Raw genomic sequence first — 18,625 nt, 5'->3', positions numbered from 1 at the left:
CGCGATTTGTCACAAACTTCTCAATAGTAGCCATAGCGTTTAAGTGACGTTTAAGAATTACATTTCGACTACAGACTTATATATATATATATATATATATATATATATATATATATATATATATATATATATATATATATATATATACTCATTCTGATTAGAATTCAAATCGAATTTGTACTTAGTCTATATTAAGTGAGTGAATTCTGCTGGTTGAAACTCCTATTCCGTACCATACCATGATGATTCGATATGTGGCGGTAATGAATTGTTTTCGGCCGAAAAAATGTTGCGGTAATGATCGGTCGAAAATTTGAAAAAAAAAAAATAGCGGTAATGAGTTGAAATTTTAGGGGATGTAGCGGCAATGTTGACCTCCCGAAAATTCAACACCACCAAAAGTATAGAGTTATATTTTTTTTATTAAAGGAAAAGTATATGGCTCAAATTAATAAATAGACTTACAGAATTATTTTTTTACTTATTAAAGAACAAAGTAAAAATATATATCAACATAAAAATCATATATTTAGATCTTTTTCAGATCTATGACGATTTAATTATTTACTGTACCTCATGCAACCCTGACTGTTGATATGAGTATAATGAATGAACTTGAGCTTGAGAACTTAATGCCTTTGCCTTTCAATTTTTTTAAAATTAAGTTTGTTGCTCTGTTTAATTTTGTTTGTTTCTTTCTTTGATATTGTTTCTTTCTTTTTGCTTATTTGCTATTCGTTTTTTTTTTAATGAAATCAACAACAAAACTTGACTCTTATGATGTAAAACAGACTGGTGAATAAAAAAAAAATCTAAATTAAGTTACTGATTTTTAATAAAACTTCAGACAAATGATTTATTTAGTAGTTTTAGACATCTTCACACTTTCAGCTAGTCGAGTTTAATTGAGATGTTAATAAATTCACAGTTTACCGAACAGTTTTCAAAAATGACTAGGGGTTCTGTTTATAAACTTTCATTCTTCTTTTTTTACTGCCTCTATATTTACCAAAAATTACCTGGATTGATTACTGTTTATTACCTCATTTAGCGATAATAAATTTAAACCTTTTTGAAAACATTGATAATTTACTTTTCACATTTCACTTAAGTATTTGAATATTTATTTCAATGCCGGGTTATTTTTTTTCTTTTGATTGCGCCAATTCCCATCCCCACCTGCGCGACTGGCACGTGAAATAAGCCGAACTCAGCTATCATCTCCTTAATTATGACATCAATTTCTTAAATTTGCATTTGATTAATTTTGGTTTCGAACACTTGCAACATTGATCTTATCAGTAAGAAGACGGTTGCATAAAATTTATTCGTTTCATTTTTTATCAGTTTATAATTTGTCAATTAAGCAAAGAGAAATTTATTGTTCCATTTATCAGATGTAGAGGGAAAGTGTTTTTCAATTGATCTAAAGAATCCGACATTTTGTAAAGTTACGAAGCATTGGACCATGTAAGTAGACACAGTTGATGAACTCAGGCTGTAAACGAAACCATTCTCCCTTCTGCATCGCAATTTTGAATTATAACATTAAATGCATTATAATTGACTTTTAGCAGAATCAGTAAATGCATTTTGGCAATAATTATGAATATTTGCATCTATTAGTGAGAACACTTTTACACCTCCAAAAATTATAAAATATAGTCATTTTTTTCATTCTCAGATGTTTGTGTAATTGATGGGGGCAGAGCAATAGAGAAATCACCAAAATACGGTGTCATTTCTTTATTTGGTGGGTATCATTAAAGATACCTATCAGTTTAATCTTATCTTAGATGGAACAGTCGCCATACACACATAATAACTCATCAAAACAAGTCGGATATGGAAATGAATATTTAAAGGTAATTTTACACAATTTATAAATTTTATCTGATTGAAATAAAAGCAATAATGTTAGCAATAATACTTAATATTAAGATGTTTCTCACATCTTATTTAAGTTAAGATATAATTTCAGATACAATTTTGGGGATAATGCACTACAATTTAAAGTGGAGATACATATACCAGGATAAACATCTAGACATTTTAAGATAGCCATTTGATCTTGTAATCTTTTTATAATTCTGAGCAACAAAATGTTGCAAAAGTGTTGAAATTGTGTCATTGATGTAGATGCATCTAAGATAACATATAAATATTCAACTCTAATTATGTATCGGTTAATTTTTTATTCTATATGAACCTTTTACTGCTTTTCTAAGAGGAATTTTTATACCTAACCCAGAAAATATAACCCAATTGTCTTTTGACTTGTTTATCCGTTTAGAATTTACGAGCACTATATCATTGCAAAAGTGTGAATTTAAGTAGCTGGTAAATCCAATATTAACTAGAAGGAATGGAAACATTATTAAGTGTAAATTTAGATTGTAGTTTTTCTCTTGAAATTCTTGTATGATTTATTTTAATTTTATGTTTAATGATAATGCAGAGAAATTAAGGGTACATATATTTTCTTACTTTTTGAAATCAAGAGTGTTCAATTTTATTTTTAAAAAAAGCTTGCTGACATTGCATCTTGGAATTTTATTTTTGACAAAAAACCTGCCCAAATCAGCAAAGTGCAATAATATTTCTTTAAAAAGGGGGGGGGAGTTAAACATAGTGTTTTGATAGCAACAAATATTGAAAATCTAAGTACCCGATATACGTTTTAAAATCTTAAAAAGAGGCACGTTTGCAAGACCTAAATTTCGAATTAGCCATCATACTAACTTTGCATATTAAATTATTTTAAAATAATTAGCTGGCTTTATTTGCACTAAAATCAAAGTAAAATGTCAATTTTCAGAGAGAAATTAATTGCATAAGAAGTTTCTAATTTTGCTATCTTTTGAAAATACACCACCGTTCAAGTAGAAAATCAAGAAAGTAAAAGCATTTTTCATGAAATGTGTGCCTTAAGTTTTATTTTCAATATTGTAGTGTACATTCTAGCAAAATTTTTATTATCTTCAATCTTAATAATTCTTATTTAAATTCATGACTTCATTAACGAATGTCCACTTTATCTGCACCAGTACAATTTTAGATACTAGTATGAACAATCTTTTCTTTGCACTAAAACTAAAATTTCATGAAATTCATATCCATCTATTTTTCTGGATACAAAACTAAATAGAGTAGAAATTATGCTCCAGAACCATTGTTCGTTGCTGCACTGGATACGCAGAAGGTCTGAAATTTGTTCATCTAGTCACTAATTGGTAGGTTCCTCCCCGTTTGTTGCCATAGGAACTTCCTATGTTGAGATTAATATTATATACAATATAGATCTAACATTTTGAGAACATTGACAGGTTTTTAATAGCCTACTTTTTCGTACTTTCCAATGTATATCAAGGATAATTACTGAACCACAAAAAATATTCGTTCTTTTTTTTTGAAACATATTAATTCAAGGAAATGTGGGAGTTAGCCAATGGTTAACGTTTTCATTGTAGTTGTACTAGTACTTATTGCTTGTTTCTATAACAACAGACATAGAACAATAAGTTCAATTGGAAAATAATTGGTACAGGTTATTTGATATATCATAAATACCCAAGTTTATAATTAAAGTCGTCTATCAAATAATTTTACACGCACTTTAAAATTTATTTTAAATTGTTCCGTTATATTATTAAATCAAGTTGTTAGGCGATGTTGGAAACTTGTTTTGACAAAATATTTACAGCTTTAAATGATTTTTTATGGAAATTTACACTCACCTTCAATGTAAAAGACATTTTGGAAAAATTACTAAAAATTTGGTATTGCATACTGAAAATATATTGGAACATAAATATATTTTATTTCATCGTGATAAAGATTTCATGTCCGAGAAATACACGTTTCAATCCTTTTTAATTTTTGGCATATTAATTTAACTGTAATTATTAAACATAATTCGAATATATTCATATTCATGTTTAAATTTTTCATTTAACACCATGTAGATAACTTAAAATTTACTATTGATGGGAATATTTACAAATTCTTCGACAACAAATAAACGACCGTGAAGATAATGATTTGAACATATTTTATTGCACTAAATATATACAATGGGATTGGGCACAAGTTCTAAAAACTTCAATCGCCCTCTCCCTACATGAAATATTATAACAGGATGAATTTGAAGTGACCAACAGTTTGTACAAAATAGATTACTAGTAACTTAAATTAACTCACAATGTAGACATACAATGTATATATACTGCTACATTATTGTTTATACAAATAATTATAAAAATGAGAACAATCAATTAAATCTACCAGAATGCTGAATATAAGAATGTACAATAGAGAAAAGATATTCATTCAGATATTCAGATATTTAATATTCATATTCACAGTGAAGAAAGAAAATGGGATTATCCTATATCAGTAAAAGAGAAGGGAAGAGAGCAATTATTGGAAACTACACAAAACCGCTTTATCTACATATGTTAAAAATGTCACTCACTAAAACTCAGATATTTAGCAAACCTGTACATGTCAGATTAAAGTATTTCATCTTTCGGTACTATTTTAAAATAATTCTTGAAACATAAGAGAGGAAATTATACATGTGAAAATAAAACGTATCAATGTCAGAATTTACAGTTGTAAACTACTACTGCAGATGCGCACGCATTATTTTTAACAGTACAGGCATTTGACAATCAGGCATTTGACAATGGTAATAATAATTATACTAGTACCTCTCGGTTCAGGTTTATTATTGCTGTATACAAGATCATAAACAACTTCCTGATATGAATGTTTTTACCCTCAAAGGGTATAAAAATGTATGTATTATCTATTAATTTATAACAAACCATTTTATATTACAGGTAAATAATTAATCTTGTTTAAGAAGAAAGGGCGAGGATTCTGGCGATTTCTAAAAAAAGTCGAACTGTTTAAATTGGCAAGAATTCGGTCGGTAAGTCCCGGAAAAGACATCAAAGAGAAAAAATACACACCACACTACCATCAATTTTCATATTTGATTGAATAAATCAATTTATCTCTTGTTAAGGAGAAGATTATTGATTGCCAATCGATAACGATCAATAGGGTGTATCCATGTTAAACTATTTTAACTGATAATAAACTGTTAAAACGACACTGATTTGAAATGAGAACGTAGTTGATTAATTTAAGGTATATAATGTGGATTTTGTATCACTCAGACGTATCCATCAAGAACTGCTTATACGAGATCGATCACTGTGATTGATTTCTGTGCTTCGTCACGATGCCTATTGTATGAATTATGATGCGAGGTGTCGCTTTCTAGCTATATACCTGTATGTTTCATATTTATACAATGTCTATAGTAAAAATGCACACAGACTTCGGAGAGTAAATCCATTGTGGCTCGATGAAGATGAATCAGTAACTACTTCATCATTCGTCATTGAAATAAAACCAGAGAACTTCCTTTTAACTTTCAACTTTGCTATTTATTCTAGAATATCTTAAATTGATTCTTAATCAATTATGTACCATTTAAAACTTGACATAACTATCACAAAGACTGATTATTATAAAACCACTAAAATAGTATCTCCTTTTATTATCTGGCGCCAAGTCCAAAAACCACACCCATATAGGAAAAAAATAACACAAACGAATAAACTGGCGTCATTTTTATCTTTATTTGATATTAAAACTCGGCTTTAATATACAATTTTATATGATGTTTATATATCCATTATTACAGAATTCAATTACCCATGGTACCGATATTTTTGACATTTAAGGTTAGCTAATGTGCATATTTAATGTTAATGTCTTCATGGACAGGATAACAAGATCGAAAATCCTCTCGAGTAATTTGGGAACAAAACCCAAAATTTTACAACCCGTTTCTTAAAACGCAAGGGGATTAGTTTCCGCAAATTAAAGATTTTATGACTTTAGAAAGACATGTGCAATATAAAATTTTGATTTGAGATTAATTGTTAACCTACATTCTGTGAGCGCCGTGTCGTCAGTTAGAGTAGAGGTTCAGTCATACTTACTGATACATCCCATTGTATGTAACTGTAGACTGTCTCTTCTGCTTCATAATGATCTTTTATCGGAATATTTCCTTTTTTGTCGCATGATTTTCTGTCTCAATTTAATTTAAAATACAGTTTATTTCTGTCTAGACAACAAAGTTATTATTTATCAAAGTGCATCCCTCTTATTTTCGAAAAGCGCAGCAATAGAGGAATAAACTAATAAAAGCATCATAATTTTTGTTCAGTACGTGGTTTTTTGTATGTATAAACTTGATAAAGCTTACCGGTGAATATACCAATCGATCGATTGGAAACATTAGAATCAGATCTCAGTTTTGAAAGCTTTGTTTTCAAATTGAGTTCCATGTCTACAAATAATAAAATATGAATCGTCCTCATGGGAATCGGTAAGGTTTAGATTTTTTTTCTGTGAATAATCATATTGACAATAGATACGGTTTAACCCTATGTATCTTTTGAGCAAGATGCCAAAGAAAGTAAGATAAGAAATTATTTAAAAACACTTTCTTGTTGTGGCCTTCAACTCGACATTTAGATATATCGACGATGTACTGAGTATTACATGTATCAGTTAATAACAGTTAATTTCATTCAAATATCGACTTGATACAAGTCAAGTCCATTGAGTTTGAAATAAAAGATACCACAGAGTCTGACATATCTGTTTCATATTTGAATATTTTACTAAAAAATTACGTTAATGGTAACCTAACAACAAAGCTCTGTGATAAACGAGATAACTTTTAAATCGTCAACTTTTATATTACTTAAGGTAGGATTCTTCTCTAGTTTCTGACTAGATGAAATATTCAAAGTGTATTTGCTTATATGTCTTATATATTTAGGTGTAAGAGCTTTAAAAGACCACATTTTTCTTTCCACGTCACACTTGTACATTTTTGAATAGAAATGGTAAACTGCATTTGAAAACGAGCAGGGACTATATTTTTGGCGGAATGGTGGCGTATGAAAATATCTTTTAAACTGCCTCTCAAAATTATTATTAAACATTGAATTTGGTTATAATTTTTACGCAGTCAAAGACTAGATGAAATTTTCAAATGCAAGTTAAAATAATGATAAGGGACTAAAGTTTCAAAATATATCAAATAAATAAGGTTTTTGCACACCTCTATCAGTTGATTTGATACATAAAAGCATGATATACGCACGAACTATTTCTATAACAAAACAAGCTATTGATAAACAAGTTGATTAAGCAACCATATCAACAGTCTAAAGTTTAAACGTCACCATTTCATTAGATTTACGGTCGATACACTGACCATGTAAGCAAATAGAATATGTCATTAATACAAATACTGACTTACGTTTTTCATGCTAATTGTTAGGACATTTTTACACACTGAATTGTCTACCGATTTTTCCATTTGCTACCGATCATGACATAGAGTACATGGCATATGTGACCGCTCGACAGCATGGGATGCTTACTCCTCCATGGCACCAGATCCAACCTCTGTTGTTTTATAGGTCCGTGTAAGCTCTTCTCCTGAATTGCATTGTTTGAATCGTTTTCTTGTCATTGAAAACTGGTCGTTACATATTGGTCTAAAGTTTTGATGATCTATAAACTTAACCTTGCATACATAAATGTATCACTTTTTATAAATGTTTTTCAGGGGGTTTATTTATAAATGCACTCAAGGCTGAAATGTAAGAGATATTTTGAATTTGTATGGTTTGTCATAGATGTAGATGAATACGAGACTCGTTTTTTAAGTATTACATACTAAAATCTCAGTGTTGTAAAAGAAACTTTCTTTAATCAATTGATAAAGGACAGGTTTAGGAGCATAGAAAAATCTTATAAATGCTCAACTTGACAATTATTTCAAAACAGAAATATTTAAGTAACTCCCCAAAGGTTTAAGTTATGAAATATCAAACTCTCCCGATAAAAATGGGTAAAGATGAAAAAAATAAAGACATATTTATATGAATGTGTTCTTTAAGTGATAAAAACTCTGGGTGATGAATTCTACTTTTGGAGATAACGAAAAGTATTCCAGCTTTAAAGCCCATTGAGACAATATAAATCAGGGGCAGATCAAATATGGACCTCTAAAACGTCTGAGATCAGGTGTCATGGAGGATTCACCATCCCCTGCCAATCGGTCACACTCGCCTTGTGCTCCTTGCCATGATCGGCCAAACGGAAACGTTCGTAGACAGTGGACAACTCAAAGTATAAATAATTTACAGTCTAGCAATTGGTATGAAAGGCGTTAGTGAGCATTCGATTTAATGAAAGATTGCACTTGCTAACCATAGATATATTGCGAAATGATTACTTGATTTAAACAATACTTTCGAAATCATGCTTTCATCAACTTGTTTGCCAATAGTCTCGTTTTAAAAACTGTTCTTACTACGGCATGCTCTTGTGTATCAAATTAACACGGAGGCAAAAATCCTAAGGGTATATTGCTACATAGGCCATGAAAGTAGACGATTGACGATCATCACGTTTATCATAATTCTTTTTTGGATCGATAACCAATGATGTTTTTTTCTAGTAAAATATCCAAATATGAAACAGAGATGTCAGACTCTGTGGTATCTTTTATTTTAAGGTCACTTGGATATGAATGGATGTAATCATTATTAGTTGATGGTATGTTATATCAATATATCTTATTGTCGAGTTGACGGCCAAGGAAAGTGTTATTCTTCTCAAGTACAAGATTTTGAATAAATTCTGCTTCATACGAGTACAAATGTATAAAATGGCCCTGTACTTATATCAATTAATTTACTATCACCTTCTTTCCCATTTCATATATCAAAATAAAGTAGACACTTGGTGCTTTCATTTTCAATAACATAATTTTGATTTGAGAATCCAGATATTGGAAAAACAGGTTTGAGAAATTGCAATGTTATTGAAAATTGCAGAAAACATGCGAATTTGATTACATTCAACAAAGAATTAAAATATGAGCACAGCCCACGATCCAAAAAATAAAACATGTTTTTTGGTCTTCAGAAACAGAGCTTTCATTATGTATTTGCATATTTTGGATCAGAGTTTGTGCTCTATATGAAATATTGAAAAAATGCTTCAACTTTAGGCCATTTTCAACGGAATTTACAGGATATTAGGAAAATGACGCATATTATGACATCATAATGCATTGACTAGATGAAAAATTACGTGCTCCAAGTGATAAATACTTCATTTGCAACTTAAACTGATCGGTTTTGATTTTTCAGAAATTCTCAGGACCAAATAAGGCCCAAAGTGGCTCTTGCTCTTTGTCTTCTAATTATGGGGCACAATAAACTTCAGATTCTTATGTCCATCAATTTACTTTATGGGTAGTTTTGATTCTGGAAAAACTGGTCTTTTTATAGTTCTTTATTCTATTACTTTATGCTATCATCTTCCTTAACTTTGTATTTTGATCATATGTAAACATGTTCATAGATTTCGTATACCATTGTATGGCCTGACAACAAGAAACGCACATGCCAACTTAGTGTTTGAATTAATAAGGGTGTAAGGGTTATCCCATTCCTGTAAACGGAAGAAACTCTTAATGATATTAAGTACCTCATTTGTCAAATTAGATTAATTATGTTGAAAAACAAATTGGAACAACAATGTAACAATTACAACATGCCGTTCTCGATAATAACACGTTTCTTGGAATCAACCACAGTGTCTAAGATTCGCGCTGCAACCTCTCAAAAGATGTCAGCTTTCTGTCCTAACCTCTCATTATCCACCATAAATATGTAAAAACCGACGGACGGTAATTAGTTCGTGTGGACGGCCAGCTTATTATTAATTTGCTGCACTTAATTTTGACATGCAAACAAACTATATTATTGCACGCAACGATTATGGAGATGATGTTCCCGTCAATGCAGTGGCACGCCGAAGTGACGGGGGATTATATTAGCATACCATATACTGCATGTTCAGCACCAAGGGTCGTATGGAGGACCTTGTGATTTTATGACAAATGAATGATTTGTGTTACAAAATTATTGCTCAAAGAAGGAAATAAGACCTTTACTGTCCTGTGGTCAAGCAAGCTGGTAGAAAAGGGATTAGTCAACAGATCTTGAATAATTATATAGATGTTAATGTCAAACACTGCCAACAAGAATCTGTATATTGAAATGCCTGTGTGTTGCTCAGTCATTATTTTACCAGCTTTGAGGTATTTGTGGCTATAATTTTTAAAATTCAAAATGCAGTTGAGTTTTCTTAAAATACATGATACATCAGTGAAAAAATAACATCCTAGTATACAAACCCAATTTAGATATATTCATGTATCAATACGAGAATGCCTTCAAAAGAATTATTTACATTCATGATTTATTATTTTTTTAACTAATTAACTGTGTCACGAAAAATATATTTTTTTTACTATCTAGCTCAGTGCGTGTTGTTCATATGCTATGATGTATAGAGGTTCCTTTGAGGATTCATCAACAAATTTCTTTAGGACATTAACAAAAAATGAAGAATTACTGTTTCAGTTCCACGTCCTCAAAGACAATATAGCATACAACGTTTACAAAGATTCATCTTTAAATTTCTGCAATATATATAACAAATTCTCAAAGTTTCTGTGATCATTGATAAAACAGAAGAAGCGACATCCTGTTTTGAGAATAACTGGATGTTCGTTTTCGATGATTTGTATAGCGTTATTGGTATCCTGAAATCAATTTGTCCTGCGATAAAATAGGCTATATCCATGTACTGGAGCGATCCAAGCACTTATTACCTTTGATGTTACCAGTCATGTAATAGCAGCAATTTCTCTGTTCACTGACGGTCGACAGGGGTTAATGTATTACACCTCTGAATTCAGAGTTCTCCAATTTATAAATTTTGTGCAGCACCTCAGACACCTGAGTTTTACGTGAGGACAACACTTAACTTGTTCTCGCCATCTGGAGAAGGACAGTAAGAATGCTTCATTGTTGTCTTAGTCCTAAAACTGCTTTGTAGCACGGACATTGAAAAAATATGCTGAAATAAACGAAAAATTGAAAGTTTAACAATTTAATTTTTCTGTTTCTTATTGTTATATATTTAAATAATATGTTGTGTTTACATGTGTATTTTCTAAAGAAATAAACTTTTTTCATTTTAAAATCTCCCTAGTTTTTCCTTTTTCAGTGTTTTTTTTTTTTTTGGTGATTTTATCTTTTTCAATATGTCACATGTTCTTCCGTGTGCTAAATTTTGTCATTAGATAGCAAGATGTGGATAATTTAATATTTATATCGACATAGTTGAACTCATAAATGAATAGATGATTTAATATCGATTTTTCTAATTAAAATGATGAAATTTTACTCTTGTCCTGTCCTTCTTTAAAATGCTTTGCAATCATGGAGACGAGATCCTCTGAAAGTACAAATCCACGTAAGAGCGTTTTATACTTTGTAATACTATTTCAGATACAAATAAAGTATCATTTGACTTCTCCAAAGTCAAGTTAAATAAGAACTTAAAATGCAAAGACAAAAAGTAATCCTACAGCATACTTTAGAAGTGGATCAAATATTCCGAAGAGAATTTAAAATCGCCAAGTCAGTGACATTAAAATATGATTTTTCTACAGTACACTTTATATGACCATTCTTTAAGACAAAAATATTTTTAAAAAGTACCTATTTTAATAAATTGACAACTATTTTTTCCATAAAAATTAGAGTTGAACATTTCCTATGTTGTAATTGCTCAACAAATTTACTTTGTTTAAATTGCTCTGATTCTACACATGTGTACTTTAAAGTTTAATATATATTAAAAGGATGCTGGAGTTACTCATTGACACATGCATATAATCAAGCGGTCTTTGGAAACAAGATTTTCCAACAAACTATTGGAATTCCTATGGCCACTAATTGTGTTCCTGTTTTTATATTCCTATAAAGTAAAAATGATTCGGAAATTTCTATGTACACGCTGAGAACAAAAGACTTGATATAACCTTCAATTCGACATTTAAATACTACCTGTAGTATATGAACAACGTATCATATGTTAAAAATAGTTAATTTCAATCTTTAATTTGTCGACATATTCCAGTAAATTTGAAATAAAACACGCCTCGGAATCTACCATACCTGTTTTATAATTATATTGGATGTTTTACCCAACTAACAACTACACTTTATATACATGTATGAAAAATGAAATGATTTCACTTTTTCCATTGTCATCTTTACGTATTTATGCAGTAATATTCTGCTATAACTTCCATGTAGTGTTTACATCTTCCAATTAAATGGTTTTTTTAAACCGAGGAAGGTTACTGACAGAGCATGTCACATAACTGCCAGGATCACATGATTCGAACGGGCAGAACGGTGGCAGATAAGTCGGAGAGGACTACTTTAAACGATAAAAACCACTATACACAATTTGAATTGCTTTATGCATGGAAGTTATTCAGTTAGTTTGTATACTTTTTAACACCCCTCGTATACAAGGGGTGATCAAAAAGTTCGCGAACTAATTGAATAACTTCCGAAAAAGAAATGATATGGGGTTTCAGTGTTGAAAATAATTCAAAATAGCCCTCTCCTATTTTGATGCGCATCTGCAACCATTCTGCCCATGCGCGGATCACGTGATATAGGCGATCACGGACATGCTCTTTAGCGTTCTGTCACAGAAGCTTAAAATCTTTATTTCTTACCATGCACGTTATTTTTTGCAACAAAAACAGTCCATTTGTCAGAAATGGCCTAATCTCTGCAATAGTTTGGGTGATTATGATGTCCTTTTGTAGAATGAGCGTGGTGACCATCAAAACCCAAGTCCTCTGTCCTTTGAGTGTCGTTTATTTCATGTGGATAAAGTATGGGTGCCTTCACTTTATCATATCTGATATGTTTAAAGTCTAAAGTAAACGATATTTTAGGGATTTGATAATTATATTATTGTAAAGATATTCATCTATTTTTCTAACAGTAAGTTTGCGATCTTTCAAATCAAATTGCTTAACAAAGGACACGTCTCTCTCCCAGTTTGCTTTCACCGGGCAACAGAACAAACATCATTTTTAAACATCTCCCTTCCTTCACTTAAACAATCAATCCAATTAATGACAAAACTTCTGGCAAGTCTTTTGTCTTCATAAACCGTGTACAAGTTATTATAAACTTCTACAAAGGAATTTCTAAGGTATAGTACGTTTAACTTTACAGCCGTTCGTTTCTCGAATACGACTGAGTCAACCATTTTTTGTCACAAGTGATGTACCTTATGACGTCATTTTCACATTGTGACGTCACAAACACGGGGCAAAACGTTCCATTACATATGCTATTTATAGAACATGTGTATGACTCTATGTATGCCAAATTTAATTCTGATCTGAATTGCGGTTTTGTAAATAAGGAGATAGTTCGCGAACTTTTTGATCACCCCATAGTAAGTCAATTGAAGGTTTCTCAAATTTAATGACGTTGTTCTACGATGGAGAAACCTATAAATACTTCTTATATTCATGAAATATTATAGAAAAAAATAATGTAATAATACAACTTCGGAGGTAAGATACTATTATATGATAGAATATAATAAATTATACAAAAATAAACTATGAAAATATGTGTCGAGTTTAATTGATATGTGTTTTCATATTTGGTATGAAAGTAATATCAATATTAGAGATATTCGAATATTCATGCGATGAGTTGATATTCGAATATAAATTCATAATTCGAATATTCGTTTTTTAAGTGTACAAGCATTTAAAAGAGAGAAAAACTTGACATGTTTTATTAGAAAATTGAATCAAGTTTTACAAAATTAAAAGACAGTCCTCTTGGATTACCTTAGAGGTGTGAAGAGTGTATCTATTAAAGTAATTATTTATTTGATCATTAATGAGTGGTAAAATAGTGTCCTGTACTTACAGTCAGCTTGTATTGTTGTAAGGACTCGGTTTGATCCCTTATTTATGTAAATATCATTAAAATCATTATCAGGAAATTAATTATCAAAAAGTAATTACTTTTAATTTTTCTCCGTTAGATAATTGCTCTGCTTGGTTTGAATTTGTAGGAGTTATCAGTTTAGACTTAAGTAAGACGAGCAATAAATCTGGAACATGCTAAAGAATCTTTTAAATTTTCAACAAAAAACATTATATTTTGGATGGATACTCTTCATATATTTGACAATTATAAAACATATATAATTGCACATTTTCCAAATCTGTAATGAGTTTTTGTTCCAAAATAATGGCATAAAACTTAATTTTATTGAATGTAAAGATATAACTTAAAATATACTACAGAAATGACTTTAAACCCCTTTAATCCTATGTTCAAATAAACAGGAAGATTATTTTGATCGAATATTCGAATATATTCGAAAACTCCTATCGAATTTTGAATATCAATTATTGACAATTTTGACATCCCTAATCAATATAAATATATTCAGGGAACTATATTTAGGTCTCTGATATATTATAATTTTTTGTTAAAAAATCATTTACTTTTTAACAAAAATATATTATTTTTATATTCTACTTAGTATTTAGGTCCCTGTTATACTTGATTTTGGACAGGTATTCAAAGTAAACCAGAAGTCTCTGTCGAGACTGAAGCTCTACTGGTTTGTACTTATAGCAAAGGAAGAGAAAAGTACTTAAGCTTTTGGGAATTGAAACTTTACAACAGCAATAAATATAATGATCCTTGATAAAATCTCTTTATGTTCTTAGTGTAGTCTATTTGTGTGCCAAGTTATATTGAAATCAGACTAAAATTGTAGGACGAGTAGCATTTTGAAAGAATTTTACAGAAATTTCTATTTTTAGTAACCACGGCAACACCGTTCATCGAAATCAAAAACCGATGTACAGAATTATGTATCTTAGTGTAGTCTACTTGTGTGCTAAGTTATATTGAAATTAGACCAAAACTGTAGGAGCAGTAGCATTTTGAAAGAATTTCAAAGAAATTTCTATTTTTAGTAACCACGGCAACACCGTTCATCAAAATCAAAAACCGATACACAGAATTATGTATCTTAGTGTAGTCTACTTGTGTGCCAAGTTATACTGAAATTAGACCAAAACTGTAGGAGGAGTAGCATTTTGAAAAATTGTTTACAGACAGACAGACGGCCGGACGCCGGACGCATTACTATCGCATAAGCTCTTCTGGTCTCTGACCAGTAGAGCTAAAAATTGTTTACAGACAGACAGACAGACAGACAGACAGACGGACGGACGGACGGACGGACGGACGACAGACGCATTACTATCGCATAAGCTCTTCTGGTCTCTGACCAGTAGAGCTAAAAAAGTACGACTCTCATAAATATTTTGAGGTCACAATTATTTATTATTTTCATCATCGTTTACTTCTAGAAAACTGATAAGTTTTTATGGCAGACATGTGTTTTCTCCTCCTGGTCTAATTAAGATCTCAAAACCTGTCACATCGTTCATTATCAGACGATTTAACATCTGAAGCCGAAAGATCACGTGTCGAATCACGTGACCTCATCAGATATTAGTCAATATCAATCATATAAACATAGACATCTCGTTTTATCAACGACTCGTCAATATCAATAAAAATTTGTTCAATCATTATTCATGACTTAACAAAAGAACATCCTGTACAAGCTGAAATCGTCGCCTGAATTTTCTCAGTATCATCGTTAATTTGGAGAGGCAACCGTCCGGACCCTTAAAGATAACAAAGATATTAGTAAAAATAATTAGATTCCGGTTTTTACATTCAAAATTTGGGATGTCATAAATAAATGCGGTTGCACAAAGGAATTAATTTAAAGAAGTTTAATTGCATTGGTTGCTGTGGTGATAAAAAGAACGTAGACATGGTAACAAAAGTACAATGGTCTTTTACAGTAATATTAGAGAGCAAAATCCTCCCGCAAAGTTTAATATGATGCTAATAAAAATGTCAGCATATTATGTTTACAAAACTACAAATGTTAAACAGTAAAATTGAACGTGAAATGATAAAGTTCCAATGATTTAATGAAAGTAAGAATTTAATTTGTTTTCCATTAAGATTTATGTTGCTTTAATGCTATTTATTTACATCTCTGTTATAAAATTATTAGCAATAATTGTAGAAAAAATACGTAGAACTAAATTGAATATTTAATTTTTATAGCTCTGCATTCATCTCCGCTTGATCTAATTTCGAGTAACTTTCTTTAATCGTCAGTTTATTATATCACTTTACCAAAATGGAATAAACTATGAACATATAGTACCTTTTCATAGTTTTTTATTAAGTGTGAAAAATTTAAAAGAATCGATATGATTTTTAATTTTTTATTTACAGTGACGTTTAAAAGCATTAAAAGGGCAAAGATTTATCTTAAATTGATTGAAAATCTGAATACGCGTCTTTGTTGTAGAAAACATTTAAAACACAATCTGAATTTTGCAAAGGTTTCAATCATTTATTCAAAGTATTATAAAAACTGACCGAATGAATCGTTGCTCAGAGAAAAATCGTTTTTTGCGCTAATGAAATAAAAGGTCACATAGTATATTGCCTAATCTGTTAAAGTTAATGCTTCGTGATGCCCCGGGGTTCACAGAATGACGCCGAGGACAACCGATAGCTAGAGATGATAGAAGGGATTCTAGGCTTCCGTCCTCCATCTTTGTCACAGCTAATTTGCATAAACTGCTCCCAGATATTCAATTTGTAGAAACTGTTATTGACATAATTAATTGATACCCTCGTCAGATCAAAGATTTAGATAAATTGTTAAGTTTACTTGTGAAGAATGCTTAAAGTAAACAAGATCAATGAAAAAAAGGTAAATTTTATTACCGCGACATCCGTCGACAGTTGATTACCCTCACGGCTTTCGGGGCTGAGATTTCATTATTTTTCATTTTCTACAAATATAATTTTACAGGTTTACTGGATCAATATAAGGATCCAGGTCCTCAATACATGCACTTTTTTTTCCCAATTTTCTGTAAAACAAACATTTATCCTGACTGGTCACAATCAAATATAGAACAGCCAATCACATCTCGCTTTAGAATCTGAAACAATTTTTTTCTGAGTGTTGCTTTCCATTTGCTGAAACTTTGGGCTTTAACGTTTTCCTCTGGGTTAGACTGGTCTTGCCTGTCTGATTTTTCGTACGGTAAAGGCAGGCAATACATGTACTAGTCTATTTCTGGGTTGGGTTGATTGATACAGCGTACAAATCGTACATATTATATGAACTTTGCCTCGCGAAATTTAAACATATTGAAGCATATAATACAATATTTTTACTGATACAATTGCAGAAGCATGATATACAAAAATTTACCATTAAAGAATTCATTTACTCTTTTATGACAGATATATGTGAGTTTTGAATTTTTAACTAACAGTAAGAATTTTACTGCATATTTGTCAATGATTAACATTTCCATTGATAATTGCATTTATTCATTTAAAATCTTTTGGTTATATGCAATATTTTATTTTTACAGGGATGAGCTGCAATTAACCTGCCTAGACAACACACTTCTATGAAAGAGTGAATACAATAAAGAACATGTAGATGTAGTCTTAAACAACATAGAGAAAGACAAAACATAAAAACTAGCAAATATACTGATAAATAACGTTCGATTTATCACAATTTTCAATCAGTTATTTAACAAGATCCATTGATAGTTTCACCACATCTAAAATATTATTGTTATTTTTGATTTTTATTATTCAAAGGCAATTCCTGTGTGAATAAAACTGTTTTCATAGCCATAAAAGATTACTAGACGTGTATAAACGCGATCCATCAACATTTATAACAACTTTGAATTCTTTGTTTAAATGTGGACTCCCAATTTATTTCCTCAAATTCTGAATTAATTATCAGTCATTTGCAATGATCCATCCCAGTTCCGCCCGATGCCCCCCGACACCGCTGCTTTATTGTGATGTAGTATTTTTACTTGCTAACAATACAATCTATCTTAATTTGCCGGAACGATTGCGTTGAAAAATAATTTTATTTTCTTTAATGAATGGGGAAAATAAAATTTCAGACAACGCATAACATATTTATTTCATTAAATCACAATGGAATGTCCGTAAGTTAGCAGACAGCAAGTCGACCGTACGAAACACTATATGTACATGTATTTATCCAAGGGATACTCGTCCAAGTTTCCAGTCTTCTCTTATTACATCTCGATACATCAAGAAACGACCATTTTTTGGTTTTTCGTCCCATAAAATTTCTTGGTATACAAATTGGAACGCCAATGAGTGCCGATGCGGAAGCAATTTTGTCCAGTTCTCGGCATTAGATCTTTTTCTAGGGATATTTTTGGTGCAAGTATATAGCTACATGCTGTGACACATATCCTCCGTCATGTCCGAAGGACTGATCTCCGCGTCCTGCAGCGAAAGGATCAAGGAGAGGACGTTCTAAGTTTTTAAGAACTTGTGTCCAATCCTTTTGTTATAACATCAAAACAATAAAATATGTTCAAATCAAATCAAATCAAAAAGGATCATCCAATTGGTCCACAACTCTCTAGCGAAACGCTCTTACCGCTGTGTCACGCGGCGTAGAGTCG

The 18,625-nt window shown here is 30.9% G+C and overlaps 1 long non-coding RNA gene across 1 annotated transcript; it reads left to right on the top strand.

Moving 5' to 3' along the window:
* The first annotated feature begins 1,751 nt into the window (after nucleotides 1–1,751).
* On the top strand, nucleotides 1,752–18,454 carry LOC134265293 (uncharacterized). The gene is made up of 3 exons (XR_009991720.1): nucleotides 1,752–1,865; nucleotides 4,845–4,936; nucleotides 17,531–18,454. It is a non-coding gene; the product is annotated as an uncharacterized LOC134265293 (long non-coding RNA).
* Nucleotides 18,455–18,625: the final 171 nt, after the last annotated feature.

The sequence above is a fragment of the Saccostrea cucullata genome, unplaced genomic scaffold (genome assembly GCF_032062105.1).
Source record: "Saccostrea cucullata isolate Sc308-1 unplaced genomic scaffold, CSIRO_AGI_Scuc_v1 ctg157, whole genome shotgun sequence".
NCBI classification, from domain to species: domain Eukaryota; kingdom Metazoa; phylum Mollusca; class Bivalvia; order Ostreida; family Ostreidae; genus Saccostrea; species Saccostrea cuccullata.
This window is presented reverse-complemented; position numbering and strand designations above follow the sequence as displayed.